The sequence below is a fragment of the Tupaia chinensis genome, unplaced genomic scaffold (genome assembly GCF_000334495.1).
Source record: "Tupaia chinensis unplaced genomic scaffold, TupChi_1.0 Scaffold144450_1, whole genome shotgun sequence".
NCBI classification, from domain to species: Eukaryota; Metazoa; Chordata; class Mammalia; order Scandentia; family Tupaiidae; genus Tupaia; species Tupaia belangeri.
Window position 1 is genome coordinate 314,666 of NW_006204309.1, and position 15,000 is coordinate 329,665.

Sequence of the window (15,000 nt, forward strand, 5' to 3'; positions counted from 1 at the left end):
CCCCGGGCCGGGGCGCGGCTGGATGTGCGCTATGCGTGGGGCCGCCTGCCCGTGGACCTGGCTGAGGAGCGGGGCCACCGCGACGTCGCCCGGTACCTGCGCGCGGTCGCGGAAGGCGGGGGCCGTGCCCACCCAGGCGCTACCGTGTAAGGCCCCCCAGGTGAGGACTGATTATCTAAGAATTTGAACCCTGAAAACTTCCAACGCTCAGCATGTTTCTGGAATTTTTCCCGAAGAGAAAGCTCTCGGAAGTGCAGAGTCTCTGGTGTCTCAGCTTACAGGACAACCCAGGGGACAGCCTCAGTCTCCCGATAGCGCTTCCCCTCTAAAGCGACAGACGCGGAAACAGCCCAAAATAAACTTGGGTGGGTGAAAGTCCACCATGGGGCCAGCAGGTGGCGTGGTGGTTAAGGCGCTGGATTCCCACATGGCTGACAGGTTGGAGGCTGGACCTGGTGACAGACTTTCACATTCTCCCTTTCTCTCTGATCAAATTGAAGAATACCAATAAACAAATAAAATAAAAACTTTAAAATGGCACTGCTGTCTTAAAGAAAAAAAAAGGGAGCCCATCACATAAGCCTTCTCCCAACCCCTAGCCACCTATTTTCCTTGCAAGCAGCTTAGGGCCTAAACTTTGACATTTTAAGGACTCAGGAATCTATACTTCACTGCCCGTCTTTCTCCAAACTAGGTAACCAGTCATATCCACTCACTAGGCCTCAGCTTCCCTATTGAAAAACCGAGGTGGCTGGACTTAACTGGCGATTTCTAGAGCATGTCGTATGTGGCGTAATCTGGAAATCTGTCATTCCCAGTTTTATAGCACAATTCTACCAAATCTGGCTCTCTGCTCTATAAGGTGGAATTTTCCACATCTCCTTTAAGGGACTTCTGAGGGCAGCTGGAGTGGAGGGAGACCTTACCAGTCCTTGCAGCCTTTCTTTCCCTTCTCTCTCCTTTTAAAAAATAATTTTTTATTTAATTTTACTTATCATCATTATTATTGTTTTAAAACTTGCAACAAGGTCAATGTACTCATTAGAGAGAGAAAGAGAGAAAGTAAGAAAACAAGGGGCCAAGTTCAGGACTTGAACCATGCTCCACCATGTTGGAGTCCAGTCCTTAACCACCATGCCACCTACCAGCCCCTCCTTTCTTCTCTTAAACTTTCTGGTTCTGTAAGGTGCCACTGGGTGAAGGAAATGGAATTGTGCTCCTTCTGGCCTATCCCTTTTGCGACCTCAAAGCCTGTCTTTTCTCTCAGTCCCATCTCCTTAGTTCCAGACCTGTCTGCCTGGTGTCAACTTTACTCAGATTTCTTTTCTGGAGAACCGCGTTTTTCTATTTTGTTAACAAAACAGTTACTAGATTTCAGTATCTTCAAAGTCATAAAATGTGAAATTTAGACATTTTGTCTCAAAACTGGGTTACTAGACTCTCGGGTTTATGGGAGCTCAGGAGGACCTGGCCAAGAGCCTAGCTCGAGGCCCTCTGCTGGGAGGTGAGGCGAATACCGAAGGCAAAACTCGCCGCGCCTTTGGAGTGGGAGGTGCTGTCTCCTTCAGTTGGCGCACCCTCCCTCCTCTTCCAATTGGAGCTTGCACCGCTTCTCGGCGTAGGCCAATCACAGGGCTGTTGCGGGGCAGAGGGCGGAGCAAGAAACCAGAGACCCAGAGGAGGAAAATTGGCAAGTCTGTTGATTTGGCCAACCGGGAAATGAATAAACTGAGATCCGTAATAACAAAACTCTAAATGTTTAATCCAGGCACACAAGTTCGCCCTTCTTTCTCTTTCTCTTCAAGTCCTCAGATCCAAGCACTTTTTTTTTTTTCCATTTTGGCAAAATTTGCAATCTCTCCTGGAGAAACCAGTGGCAAAGCTAGAAAGTGCCCCTTCTTGGGAAGGTCGCACTGCAATCCTTTCCCTTTCCTATCTCTCCCTCCTTTCCTTCTTTTTCTTTCTCCCTTCCTTCTTTTCTTTCTTTTTCTTTTTCCTTTCTTCTTTATTTTTTCCTGTAGAGTGCTTGCACTTATAGGAGAGAGACAGGAAGGGAGGGAAAGGGAGAAATCACCCCCCTCCCAGGGGAGATGGCCTCTTGTACTTATAGGAGAGAGACTGGAAGGGAGGGAAAGGGAGAAATCGCCCCCCTCCCAGGGGAGATGGCCACGCTGCAATCCCTTCTCCATTCTTTCACTGGATTTAGGGCATAGCCTGTTTTTCGCGACATTGGTCCAGGACATAACACTGTGAAGATGGCCTTGTGAGATACAGCCACCTTATCACAGCCATCTGGCTAGCGTTGTTTCTCAAGGGCCAGTCCTTACTCCTTCAGCTGGTCCCACAATTCTTTTGTTAAGATGTCACTATGTGATCAGCTCTGGTCTAGGTACTGGGGACACCAAGGTGAATGAGACAAAACAGGAGTCACGACCGCTTAGAGCTTACCTTCTGGGAAATAGCCTTTAAGCAAGATTCACCATGTGTTTTGAGAGAGTGAGTTTGTATAATAAACCAACGTGATGGATAAGAGTGAAGTGTGAAGAGGAGAAGCTAAAGAGCGGTCAGAAAACCTTGATTGATGATGAGAAAGTAGCTATGGGAGAGAGATCCAGGTGCAAAGGCTGCTCTTAGGAGGAAAGAATGTGGACGGTTGGGAGGACAGAAAGGCGAGCAGGAGCCGCGTATACCACCATGAAGTTCCAGAGGAAGGCAGAAGCCAGATCGTATAAGGGCCTTGTATGTCCAAGTACTGAGCATCCATTTTGTTCTAGAAATGATAGGAAGCTGCTAGCAGGTTTGAAGGAGGCCTGAGAAGGGAGACAATGGGACTGGAAGCAGTTTCAGGTACTGTCGAGCTGCGCACCCGGGCCTGAAGCGCCTTTGGTTACTGCGAGCTGGCTAGCTAAGTCCCACCAGGTGCAAGAGATGCCTGGGGAACGCGGAAGGACGAGGCCATCTTCATCTTCACAGCTCTGGGCAAGCACTTGGCACTCTATAAACTCATCTTCCTTTTGGAATCTAAAGGGCCTGTGGCAAGGGCGCTCTCCTTGCCTTCGCCTTCGTGGTTCCAGAGTTCAGAGCGTAGTGGTGGTTGGCAGGTTTGGAGTCCTTGGACACTGTATTGATTATGGGTGGATATGGGAAAAGATGTACTAGAGGGCTGCAAAAACTTCATAGAAAACATGTATTAGGAAAAATTAGTATTCGTGGATTTCGAAATCTATTTAGCACCAAAGTAAACGCGCGCACACTTTATTTCTCCATACCGGTTTAAAGTCCTTCCCACATGCAGGTGGAGCCATTCTGAAACCCTTCCGTAAGTTAAGTGCCTGAAGAGCCAGGGTGGGGGGTGTGGGGACTGCAAAAGCTGGGAAGGGTAGCAAATCTTTGACACCAAGAAAACATCTGGTTTCTAATGCCTATTTTCTTTCTGTCTTCTGCAGATTTCTCCAACTTAAATTGTCCTGAGACCCTGAGACTTGGAGACAATCAGCAAAGCTTGACTACAACACACCCAGCCCACCCAGTTTTTCCCTGCCTTCATAGTCCCCCCTCTAAAATAGTTCCACCCACTTCCCTGAAACTTCCTTCCGTTGTAGTCCAATTTATATGCTATTATTAAAAAAAAAAGTGAACAAAACCCACTATTCCTGCCTTCTTACTGTGTCGGTGTTTGGGGAGTACTCATGTCTGAGTACATACCTGCGTGGGCACTTCCTCTTGCCAGCCTGGCGCTGGCTAGGAGCTGTGTCACTTTATTTCAGCCATTCTGTGCACGAGGAGAGCTCAAAGGGGCCCCTTGGCTTTCCTCGAGTCAAACTGCCAGCCTGAGGTAAAGGAAAGGCTCAGCTTCTTAAAAGTTGGTGTTTTCACTCACATCAGTATGGAGGGGGTCATTAATCATCACACAAAGAGTATTTTTCACCTCAGTTGACTGGAAGACAATAGGTGTCTGAGGTTCACTGGGGTTTTTTCTACCATACCTTTTAGAAAGAAAAACGCTACGGTTAGTCATGTCCCAATCTCAGAGACGATAAAATGCCAAGAGCTGGATCTTAAGATGATGAAATGTGGTTAAAATGAGTGAAAACTTCAGGGAGAACTCCGAATGACAGACTCTCATACTCCTGGCCATCCTCGGTTGCCAGGTCGCAGGGTGTGTGGTATTTTGCCCCTAATACTGCAGCCAGTAGGTGACAGAACCCGATCGATTGATTGAACTTGGACCACAGCCTCGGGGCCTGGGTGTGCTGGCTACCCACTGCTCCAGGCTCTAGAACCCCCCAGGCAGCGGCTCTGAGGGCTATGAGGTTGTCACTGACCTCCACCAAAGCAAAAGCAACATCGCTCTGCTTCTAGTCAAAGCAGGGGTGCTGCAGGGACTGGCTCCGACTCCTTCTGGAGCTAGGAGACCCTCTTGTGCACACTGTCTGATTCCATGCTGGAGCGCATCTCCTGTATTGATTGATATGCAATCACATAACATAAGATTAATGATTTTTTACCTGTACAATTCAGTTCACAATAGTGTGCAACCTTTGCTCTTAGCTAGTCCTGACACATTTTTTTGCTCATCTCCAAAGGAGTCCCCATTAAGCATGTCTTTTGCCCTTGTCAGCTACAGATCTCCTTTTGCTTCTGTGGATTTATCTATTCCAGATATTACTTATAAATGAGATTATGCAATATGTGGCCTTTCCTGTCTGGCTTCTTTCACTGAGCTGAATTCTTCTGAGGCTTATCCAAGTTACAGGATGTATCAGTATTTCATTTGTGTTTATGGCTGAATCATGTTCCATTATATGAATACTCTGCAGTTTGTTTTTTTCATCTGGTGATGGATGACGAACGTTGGTTGAGTTGTCTTCACCTTTTAGGTATTGTTTACAGCACTACCAGAAACATTAATGTACAGATAGTTGTTTGAATGCCTGTTTTTAATTATTTTGTGGTAGACCAAGGAATGGAATTACTGGGTCATCCAATAATTCTACATTTAACTTCTTGAGGAACCACAACTGATTCTTTTCTGTTTTTTTTTTTTTTCTTGTCCTGAAGCTTCCCTGAACTTGGTTATTAGCCTTAATAGTTGTGTGTGTGTGTGTGTGTGTGTGTGTGTGTGTGTTCTTTAGGGTTTCCTATGTATAAGATCATGCCATCTTCAAAGAGGGATAATATTATTTGTTCTTTTCCAATCTGAATGCCTTCATTGTTGTTGTTGCTGTTGGTCTAGTTCTCAGTACAATGTTTCTTGTACTATTTTGAAAATAATCAGATGTGGGCATCCTTGTCTTATTCCAGATCCGAGAAGACAATCTTTTACCATTGAGTATGATGTTAGTGCGGATTTTCCATAAATGTCTTTTGTCAGGTTGAGGAGGTTTTTTTTTTTCTTCTAGTCCTAGTGTCTTGAATGCTTTTTATCATAAAAGGGTGTTTAATTTTGTTAAAATATTTTTCTGCATTGAGATTGTCATATTTTCTCTTTCATTCTATTACTATGAATTATTACATTGATTTTATTAATTGAACTGAGCTAAATCTCACTTGCATATGATGATAATTATTTTGTTTATTTTTATTTTTAAACTTTTACCAAAAGGAGCATACAACAGCCAGAGAGAGACAGAGAGGAAGGGAGAGGGAGAAACAACCATTCTTGGGGAATGGTCACATTGCAATTCCTTCTTTTGCCCTTATCCCACCTTTCAGGATGCTGGGCATGCACACACATGTTTAGCATATTTTTCAGAGTCCACGGGCCCAGGACTCCAGCCATGCAGTCGATGATATGGGATCGGGCTCCCTTAACCACCAGGCCAAGGGCTAGCCTGATGTGTGATCATTTTAATACGATGCAAGATTTAGATTGGTAATATTTTGTTGAAGATTTCTGTATCTTTATATGGACTGCAGTATTGCTCTGTAGGTTTTTTCTTTCTTTCTTTCTTGTAATGTTTTGGTCTGGTTTTGTGGATCACAGTAATGCTGGTCTCACAGAAGTGTTCCCTAGCCTTCTATGTTTTGAAAGAGTTTGAGAAGGACTAATGCTAATTGTTCTTTAAGCATTTGATATGTAATTTACTAGAGAAGTGCTCTGGTACAGCCTTTTTCTTTTGAAGAGGTTTTAGACTACTTAGCTTATTTGTACTAAGTCTGTTCAGATTTCCTATTTTTGGAGTCAGTTTTGTAGTTTGTATGCTTCTAGAAATTTATCCTTTTAATCTGATTTATTGGTTTACAACCATTAATAGTGTTCTTTTTATTTTTAAAGAATGATTCAATTTTATTTATTCATTTATTTTTAATTTTTCCAGAGAGAAACAGACAGAGAGAGAGATAGAGAAAGAGAGAGAGAAAGTAAGAAAGCAAGCCACCAGGTCCAGGACTCGAACCATGGTTAGCCATAGTGGGAGTGTCCAGCATCTTAACCACCATGCCACCTGCTGGTCCCCAATAGTATTCCTTTATAATCCTTTTCTCCCCTTAAGGTTGCTACTGATGTCTCCGTTATATTGTGTTTACCTGTCATCTTTTCCTTGGTTCAGCTTTCAATTGGTTGTGGTAAACGTTTGATTGTTTCAGTTACCACAAAGTCAGTTCTGACGGTTTTGGCCTATTTACTTTTTTCTTCTGTTTTTGTAAAGGCAAGGGGCCTTTACAGCTTCCTAATCTGCCATTTTCACTGACTGTTACTTCTATTTTGGGTTTTTGTTCTTTCTTTTTGTTGTTTTTTCTTTTTGGTTTTGTGTTAGAGCAAAATGGTCAGAGTCCTCTGATTGCGTTACTTCCTCCATAGACACAGCATACGTGTTTGGTATTCAGTGCCCAGCCTCCGTCTTCCCAATTCCTGGTATCTGTTCCTGTTGGCTGAATCTCAGGCACAAGCACTCAGCTGCTTCCCTCTGGATTTTGTCCATTTCCTCCACCCCAACTCTCCGAGGCTCATTACCCACCTTTTCTCAACTCCCCTCTTCCTCTCTCCTCCCCACCCCTTTGGACTCTCGGAATTGCTCGGTGGCAGTCACTCCTCCTCCCCTGACCGGCGGGCCCCAGTGGAGTGGGCGCCTGGGGAGCCTTCTTTGAGGCCACTGGGCCTCTGTCAGGAGCTTGTCTCCTGGTCCTTCGCGGATCCCCGCGCGCTGGGCCTCCCTGCGAGCGTTTCCCGGCACGCGGAGCAACACGCGGGGGTGGGACGGGCTCGGGCTGTGACCTGTATTTGAACAGCGGGCCAGAGGCCCAAGCAGTGGCACCGAGCGAGCGCGAGGACGCAGCAACCGTCTCTGGCCGCTTTCCAGCTAAAAAGTAAAAGCGGGCAGGGGAAGAGAGCGTGCGAGAGAGGCCGGGAACTGGCAGGGGTTTTCAGCGCCGCCGCGCGGGGCCCGGAGGTTGGAGGGGCGGCTGCCGGCTCCAGTTCCGGGGTGGGGCTTTCCTGCAACTGCCGCGCCAACCTCTGAGCCACCTGGCCCGCCGGCCCGCGCCCGACTGTGGAGCCAGAGCCCAAAGACGCTTAAGACCGAGGCACTTTCAAGCTTCCCCCGGAGCTTGCAGGACGGTGGCGAGGCCCGCGCACGGTCTGCGGCGGCGCCCGGCGCGGTGGGACCCCGGGGCCGCCCTTGTCTCCGCCGCGTCTCGTCTCGGAGACCGAAACGCAGCGACCCTTCCTCGTCGGCTGGCCGATGCCACCCTAGTGCCCCGGAGGCAAGGTACCCTTCACATCATTGCAGCTCTCACATATCTTACTAAAGTAACCAAGTTCAGATAATAAGCAAACATCTTTTTAAGTGAATACATGATTTCCTTTTTAAAATTTCAACCTTTTCTCTGTGTCTTACGACGTTGTCGGAGTAAATCTCAAGTCTCCGTTAATCTCACTTGTGTCTTTCTCAAATCATCGTCAGAGTCAAGTGTTGCCGCAGTTCTGCCTGTGGACTATGTGGTCTTAGAGAATGCTTTCGTTAGGGCGATCGTAGCCAAGGAAAGTATCTGAGGACATTGAAATGACATATCCTGCCTGCACACTGCTGTTTGAGCTCATTTAAATCATCACCTGTATTTATTTATTATAACCTTTCAGGCATTTCTGAGCAAACTGAAGAATAAGCATTACCTAATTAATCTCTGTGTCCAAGTGTCTGGATGATGTAGCTGCCCCAGAGCCTGTTTGCCTAATTTTTACAAAAAGACATGTGAAAACTCGAAGTGATATGAAGAGTTCTCACTCTCTAAGCAACCTTTTCATTCCTTAATTCACTTAAAAAATAATCACTGAGCACCTACCGTGGGCCAGACACTGTGCTGGGCAATAGAAATAAAAAAACAGAACAAAACAAAAGCTCTTTTATCTCCAAGGAAGAAGACAACCAAAAGCAGAAGGTATTGGTGCTACTCATAAATCTTCCAATATTCTGCTTGCTTGCAGCTGGATCAAAGGGGAGTCTCCCCGATAGAACCTGGAACCCAGAAAAACTTAAAAACAGACTGAATCCCCTCCCCCACTCCCACTGAGGTGAGTCTCCTTGATTTCATTGTCCAAAGATTTTTTTTTTGGTGAGTAGGAAAACAAATCACTGTTAGCTCTACCCAGAGGAATCTAGTAGTGAGTATTTTTTTCTTTCTTAAAAAGTAATTTTTTTATTTAACTTTATCGTTATTTTTTAAAAATTGTGCTGTAGGGCACATGTACTCACTAGAAAGAGACAAACAGAGAGAGGAGAGTGAGAAAACAAGCAGCCAGGTCTGGGACTTGAACTGTGGTTGGCCACATGGGAGTCCAACACCTTAACCACTACAATGCCTGCTGGCCCCAGAGTATTTTTTTTTTTTGAAAGATTTTTTGCTATAGGTCACATGCGCATGACAGAGAGACAGAGGAAGACAGAGACTGAAAGAGAGAAATCAACTCCCTGCCCCAGAAGGGATGGCTACACCACAATCCCTTCCCCTCCATTCTCCTCTCAGGATTTTGGGCATGCACACACATGTAATCTTTCTTCTTCTTCTTTTAAAAATTATTTAATTTTATTTATTCATTCATTTATTTTCATTTGACCAGAAAGAAACACACACACACTCACAGAGACAGAGAGAGAGAAGGATAGTAAGAAAGGAAGCCGCCAGGTCCGGGACTTGAACTGTGTTTAGCCATGTGGAAGTGTCCAGTGCCTTAACCACCACGCCACCTGCCGGTTTCTATTCTTTTTTTGTTAGAGTTTTTAAAATAATTAATTAATTAATTTGCTATAGGGCCTGTGTGCTTGCCAGAGAGACAGATAGTGAGAAATCATCCTCTGGGGGAATGGCCACACCGCAATTCCTTCTCCTCCAATCTCCTCTCAGAAACATAACCATTAAGCCATCTGCAGGTCCCACATGTGCCATTTTCAAGATTCTGGTCTGGCACTGGAACAGGGTTGACCATGTGAGAGTCCAGCACCTTAACCACTATTCCACCTGCTGGCCCCCAGAGTATTTTTGCTTTATTAGAGGTGAGAAGAAACAGTGCTACTCTCAGTATAAATCATTTAATAAAATAATTTGTATTGTTCACTTAGGTGAGAAAACTGTCGTTACAGATGAGATTTTAGGTTAGTAACCCAAAAAGTAAATTTTACAATTCTCATACCTGTCAAGTTTTACTTTACCAAGGCTTATTGATATATACTTTTAAAAATAATAATTTTATTGTAATTTCTAATTTACATTAGAACTACATAGTAGTTCTTGGTAGAAGGATTGGTGTGATAATTCTTTTAAAGCTACCTTAACATGCCAGAAGTTTTTTTTTTTTTCCCTTTGGAGAGGTTTTTGCTATAGGGCGTGTGCGCTCGTCAGATAGACAGAGACAGAGAGATAGAAAGCGAGAAATCACCCCCTGGTGGGATGGCCATGCCACAATCTCTTCTCCTCCATTCTCCTCTTGGGATCTTGGGCACGCACACACACGCGCTCGGCCTGAGTTTCAAGCCACAGGGTCCGGCCGGTGTTCAAAGCCACAGGGTCCGGGACGCGATCCGCGGTTGACTACATGGGAGTCCAGAGACATAGCCATTGCGCTAACTGCTGGTCCCATGCCAGAAGTTTTTATTAGCTGCCATACAGTCAAGTTTTAGATAAAAATAGTAATGCAAAATACATTCAACTTTAAAAAGTCAAGGAAACTGTCTTTATAGACAAGGAAAGAAGTTTTCATAAAGCTAAACAATAAATTAAAGTTTTTTCCTTTGGACTATTGAGATGAAATTGATGAAAGAAATAGAAAAATGAAGTGTGTTTCTCTTCATTATTAAAAGAACCTTGAGTAAGTATTTCTCAGGGAGATGTGGTACTCCTCTGGGACCGCCATAGGACATGTCCTGACCTAGGGGACAGTGGAACAGGTTTCCTGAGGGAAGGAGTGAGAGCCGGGACGAGCAGTGCAATGTTACAGCACGGAGACGACACAGTGCCACAACCCCTCAGGGTGGTCCGGAGACAATGCGGTATCACAGCTCTTCAGGGTCATCCAGAGATGCCACGGTGTCACAGCTCTTCAGGGTCTTCCGGGTCATCTGGAGACGATGGTGTTACAACTCTTCAGGGTCTTCAGGGTCGTCTGGCCATTGTGGGCCAGGGATTGTGGTTATATACATGCTGGTGGGCAGTGATTGGTTGAATGAAGGATTGTAAAAGATGGGTTATGATTGGTTGCTTTCATGGACCAATCATGAGGTGCCGGATATGCAAATCTGAGGGATTCTTATCTCACCGATTTGCTATAGGAAGTGGCCAATCAGAGCATGGTTCTGAAGGTGAGGTTTTTGAAGGGGAGCCAATTGTGGCCTTTATGGGAAGTGGCCAATCAGAATATAGTTCTGAAGGTGAGGTTTTTGAAGGGGAACCAATCATGGCCTTTGGCATTGTGTAATTGTTTGCTTTCTGAGAAACTGGTGATATTCGCTGGTGCGCAGCCTCCCGCACTCAGGGAAATGTGGTACTCCTCTGGGACTGCTGTAAGACTTCAGGAGAGTACAGTCAGAAAGTGACCCAGTGATGTGAAGGGCCAATGCACGTGAAGGCAGATTTGTCTTGTGTATGAAAGGCAGAATGAATCATTTCCATGTCAAGTTCTCTATATATTTTTAAATGTGTACAACATTTTTTACACTGGAAATTTCTAACCACTAATGAGCAGAAGGGGATGGGGGACATGCCACTGTGAGGTCATGAAAATATCTTGGTTCTCAACAAATTTTCTTTTCTCACATTTATTGAGGCTTTGAGCCTGAACCTGTGGATCTATCTCATGATGATTGCACATTTTCCAACTTTTGTATTATTGTTTGAGGAGCAAAACAATCTCTATCTCATAAGAAAATGATGTTGAGGGACTAGCAGTTAGTGTGGTGATTAAGAGCACTGGTCTTCCATATGGCCGACTGCAGTTCAAGTCCTGGACCTGGCTGGTTGCTTTCTCGCTTTCCCTCTTCTCTCAGTCCCCCCCACCTCGCTCTGTCCCTCTCTGGTCAAATTTAAATAAATAAATAAATAAAAAGTTATATAAAAGCATTCTTTAGAAAAAAAGAGAACAATGTTGTAAACTGCCATTAAAACACAGAGCAACAGAAAAACAGCAGATTATTTCCAATATTCACAGAACTGTATATTGAAGAATTATGCAAACACTAAAAATGGAGCAAATTCTTTAGTTGGATACATTAAATACATGCAGCTTTTTGTATACCAATCATATCTCAATAAAGTGGTTTTAAAAACAGGCCCAGCTTCTGTGTTATAGTTGGTAGAATACGGGATGTGGAGCTGGATGTCACATGCCAGCTGAGGTTTGACTTCCCAGCCCCATTAGCCCAAAAACACACTGGACACATGCAAGCATGCCCAGGATCCTGGTAGGCCAGGGGGCCTGCAGGAAAGGGATGGTGGCATGGCTGAACTTTGGGAAGTGTGATTTCTCTCTCTCTCTTTTCTTCCCTCCCACCACTCTCCCTCTCTCTCTCTCTTGCATGCCTGCACTCTATCATGAATTAAAAAAAAAAAAAGAAGAAGAAAAAACAACTCAAAGGGCCCATGCAAAAGAAAATCAGGTTTTTTGGTTCAACCCTATTTTGAGTTAAGAATAATTAAAAAGTATTCGCATGTGATGAATATGGCCCCCTAAATGTAATACATGAATCATTTTATATATGCATTAGAAACTTAATATGTCATCTATTTATGATTGGGAAATGTACTAGTCTATTATTCTACTGCTAAACAGAAACACCTGAGACTAGGTGATTCATAACAGGTAGAAGTTTATTCAGATCAGGATTCTGATGGCTGCAAAGTCCAAGAGCATGAGGCCAACATCTGACTAGCCTCAGAAGCTGTGTCATAACATGGCCAAGAGAAGTAGGCAGGTCAGCAGCCATGCTCAGAGAAAGACAGGAAGAAGAAACAGACATTTCCACTTCCTCTGTTTGTCCCTCCTGTGCCCCCAGATGACTGGACGATGCTTCCCATTAGGCCTTCCCTCTTAAAGGTCTCATCAGTTTTTAAAGCCACTGGAGGCTAGACTTCCAGAACATGAACTTTTGGGGGACTAACTATCATTCAAACTATAGCAAGAAGACAAATTCAACATTTTTAAGCATTAGAAATATACAAAACAGTTATGCATGGAAATAAAACTGGTGAGGTGCCTTGTGTTTTTATGCTAGAGTCAAGCTACAGTAATCTGAGGTTATTATGAAAACTTTGGAAAATGTTGTTTTGTATATTAAAAATCATGTGTTTTGGTGAAGGGATGAAAGAATAACAATCTCCCTTTGACTTGACATTTTATTACATTTGCAACTGGGGGTCACATGGTGGCACAGTGGTAGTGTAGCTGGAACCACATGGGAAGGTTCTATATTCACATCCCCAAGACTCCTATATACACTAGGAACACATGTGTGTTCTCATGATCTGGACTGGCTGGGGCTGGGGATGGATCATGGTATAAGGACCCTATTGGGAGTGGCTATCTCTCTGCCTGTCTCTTTCTTTCTCTTTATCTCTCTCTTTCATGGAAGAAATAACTATATAAATTTTAAAATAATTAAAATTGGAATGGAATGCCTGAAGTAATCAGTATTGTGAAGAAGGAAATCCAGCACAGAAGCAAACTAGTTTTTTTTTTTTTTTTTAAATTATTTTATGTGGGAACAGCAATTGGCGTAATGGCTCTGTCACTGGACTCCCATGGGGTCAACCACGCTTTGAGTCCCAGGCCCAGTGGCTTAAACTCACGCTGGGTGCATGTGTTTAAGATCCCGAGAAGAGAATGAAGAAGGGATTGCAGCGTGGCTATCCCCCCTGGGGGGTGATTTCTTGCTTTCTGTCTCTCTGTCTCTCTCTGTCTTTCGGGTGAGTGCATGAGCCCTATAGCAAAAACCTCTCAAAAAGAATTATATAACTTTATTTATTAACTTACTTTAATTTGACCAGAGAGAGACAGAGGTGGGGGTGAGGAGTGAGAAAGCAAGTCAATAGCTCCAGGACTCAAACTGTGGTTGGCCATATGGGAGTCCAGCGCCCTTAACCACCATGCCACCTGCCAGCCCCAAACTAATTTATTTTCTCAACTCCTTCATAATGCACAACTAGAGAAGTTTCCACTTAAAAGAGCTACTGAAGTCATTTCTATTTCACAGTGGTAGACATTTGGCCATATGGAAGGCTTCTAATTAACTAGAATAAATGATAATTTGTGAAATGTGCTTTCATTTTAAAAATAATGATTTAATTTTATTATTATTTTTATTTGCTATAGGACATGTGTACTCACCAGAGAGAGCAAGAGAGAAAGAGTGAAAAAGTGAAAAAGCAAGCCACCACGTCTGAGACTTTAACTGCAGTCAGCTATGTGGGAATCCACTACCCCAACCACCATGCCACCTCCTGGTCTCCTGTGTTTCTATTTTTATTTATTTATTTTATTTTATTTTTTATTTTACTTATTACTTTCTCTATATATATTAATCTATGTGCGCGTGTGTGTGTGTGTGTGTTTATATGTGTATGTGTGTGCGTGTATGGTAATTTGACCAGAGAGAGACAGAGAGAGAGGGGGAAAATGAGAAAGCAAGCTGCCAAGTCTGAGACTGAAACCTCAGTCAGCCATGTGGGAATCCAGCACCTTAACCACCATACGACCTGCTAGCCCTGTGTTTCCCTTTTTAAATGTAGGAATCTCTGTATCACCCCCATAAAGCAGTAGACATTGTTGGGGGCTTGTAAGTAACATCCACCTCACCTTAAATTGCATAGCCTGGTAAGCTCGGGTAAAAGAGTAGGGGTAGGGTAGAAAAGATTAGAGTTCAGCTGTCAGTGGCAATGTGAAGTTGACTGTTAAACTTGTTGACCACTAATTACAACTGTAGATGTGCTCTTTTTCCTGATCTTCTGTTTCTTTTTTTGAATGTTTATTAAATTTTTATTTATTTTCTTGAGAGATTTTTGTTATAGGGCAAGTGTGCTTGCCAGAGAGATAGAAAGCAAGAACTCACCCCATTCAGGGGAATGGCCATGCTGCAATCCTTTCTTCTTCGTTCTCTTCTCAGGATCTTGGGCACGCATGCACACATGCCCAGTGTGAGTTTTAAGCCACCAGTCCACAGGTCTGGGATTCAAACTGCAGTCAACCACCTGGGAATCTAACGACGTAACTGTTATGCCATCTGCTGGTCCCATATTATTATTATTTTTTAATCTGACCAGAGAGAGACACAGAGAAAGAGAGAGAAAGTGAAAAAGCATGTCACCAGGTTCAGGACTCAAACCGTGGTTTGGCCATGCAGTAGTGCAACACCTCAACCACCATGCCACCTGTTGGCTCCCCCACTGTTCTATCTCTATTTGAGGTTTTCCATTGAGACTTTGTTCCTTTGAACACATTTGGAGCACAACATACCATACTCCAGGGGCAGATAGGAAGCAAAAAGAGTGCACCCATTCTCCTTTCTTGTTTTTCTG

At 44.1% G+C, this 15,000-nt stretch overlaps 2 long non-coding RNA genes across 15 annotated transcripts in view; both read left to right on the top strand.

Annotated features, from left to right (window-relative positions):
* The first annotated feature begins 8 nt into the window (after window positions 1–8).
* On the top strand, window positions 9–3,647 carry LOC114005787 (uncharacterized). Its single transcript, XR_003547607.1, has 2 exons — window positions 9–160; window positions 3,447–3,647. It is a non-coding gene; the product is annotated as an uncharacterized LOC114005787 (long non-coding RNA).
* Window positions 3,648–7,234: 3,587 nt separating this feature from the next.
* Window positions 7,235–15,000, top strand: part of LOC102501121 (uncharacterized) — a 99,141-nt gene continuing 91,375 nt past the window's right edge. For 3 of the 14 annotated variants that reach the window (XR_003547600.1, XR_003547598.1, XR_003547601.1), the window contains exons 1-2: window positions 7,242–7,709; window positions 8,426–8,512. This is a non-coding gene — a long non-coding RNA (uncharacterized LOC102501121). Of the gene's footprint in view, window positions 7,710–8,425; window positions 8,513–15,000 lie in introns of all 14 variants that reach the window. The other 11 variants (XR_003547597.1, XR_003547602.1, XR_001369637.2 and 8 more) reach the window with 8 other exon arrangements.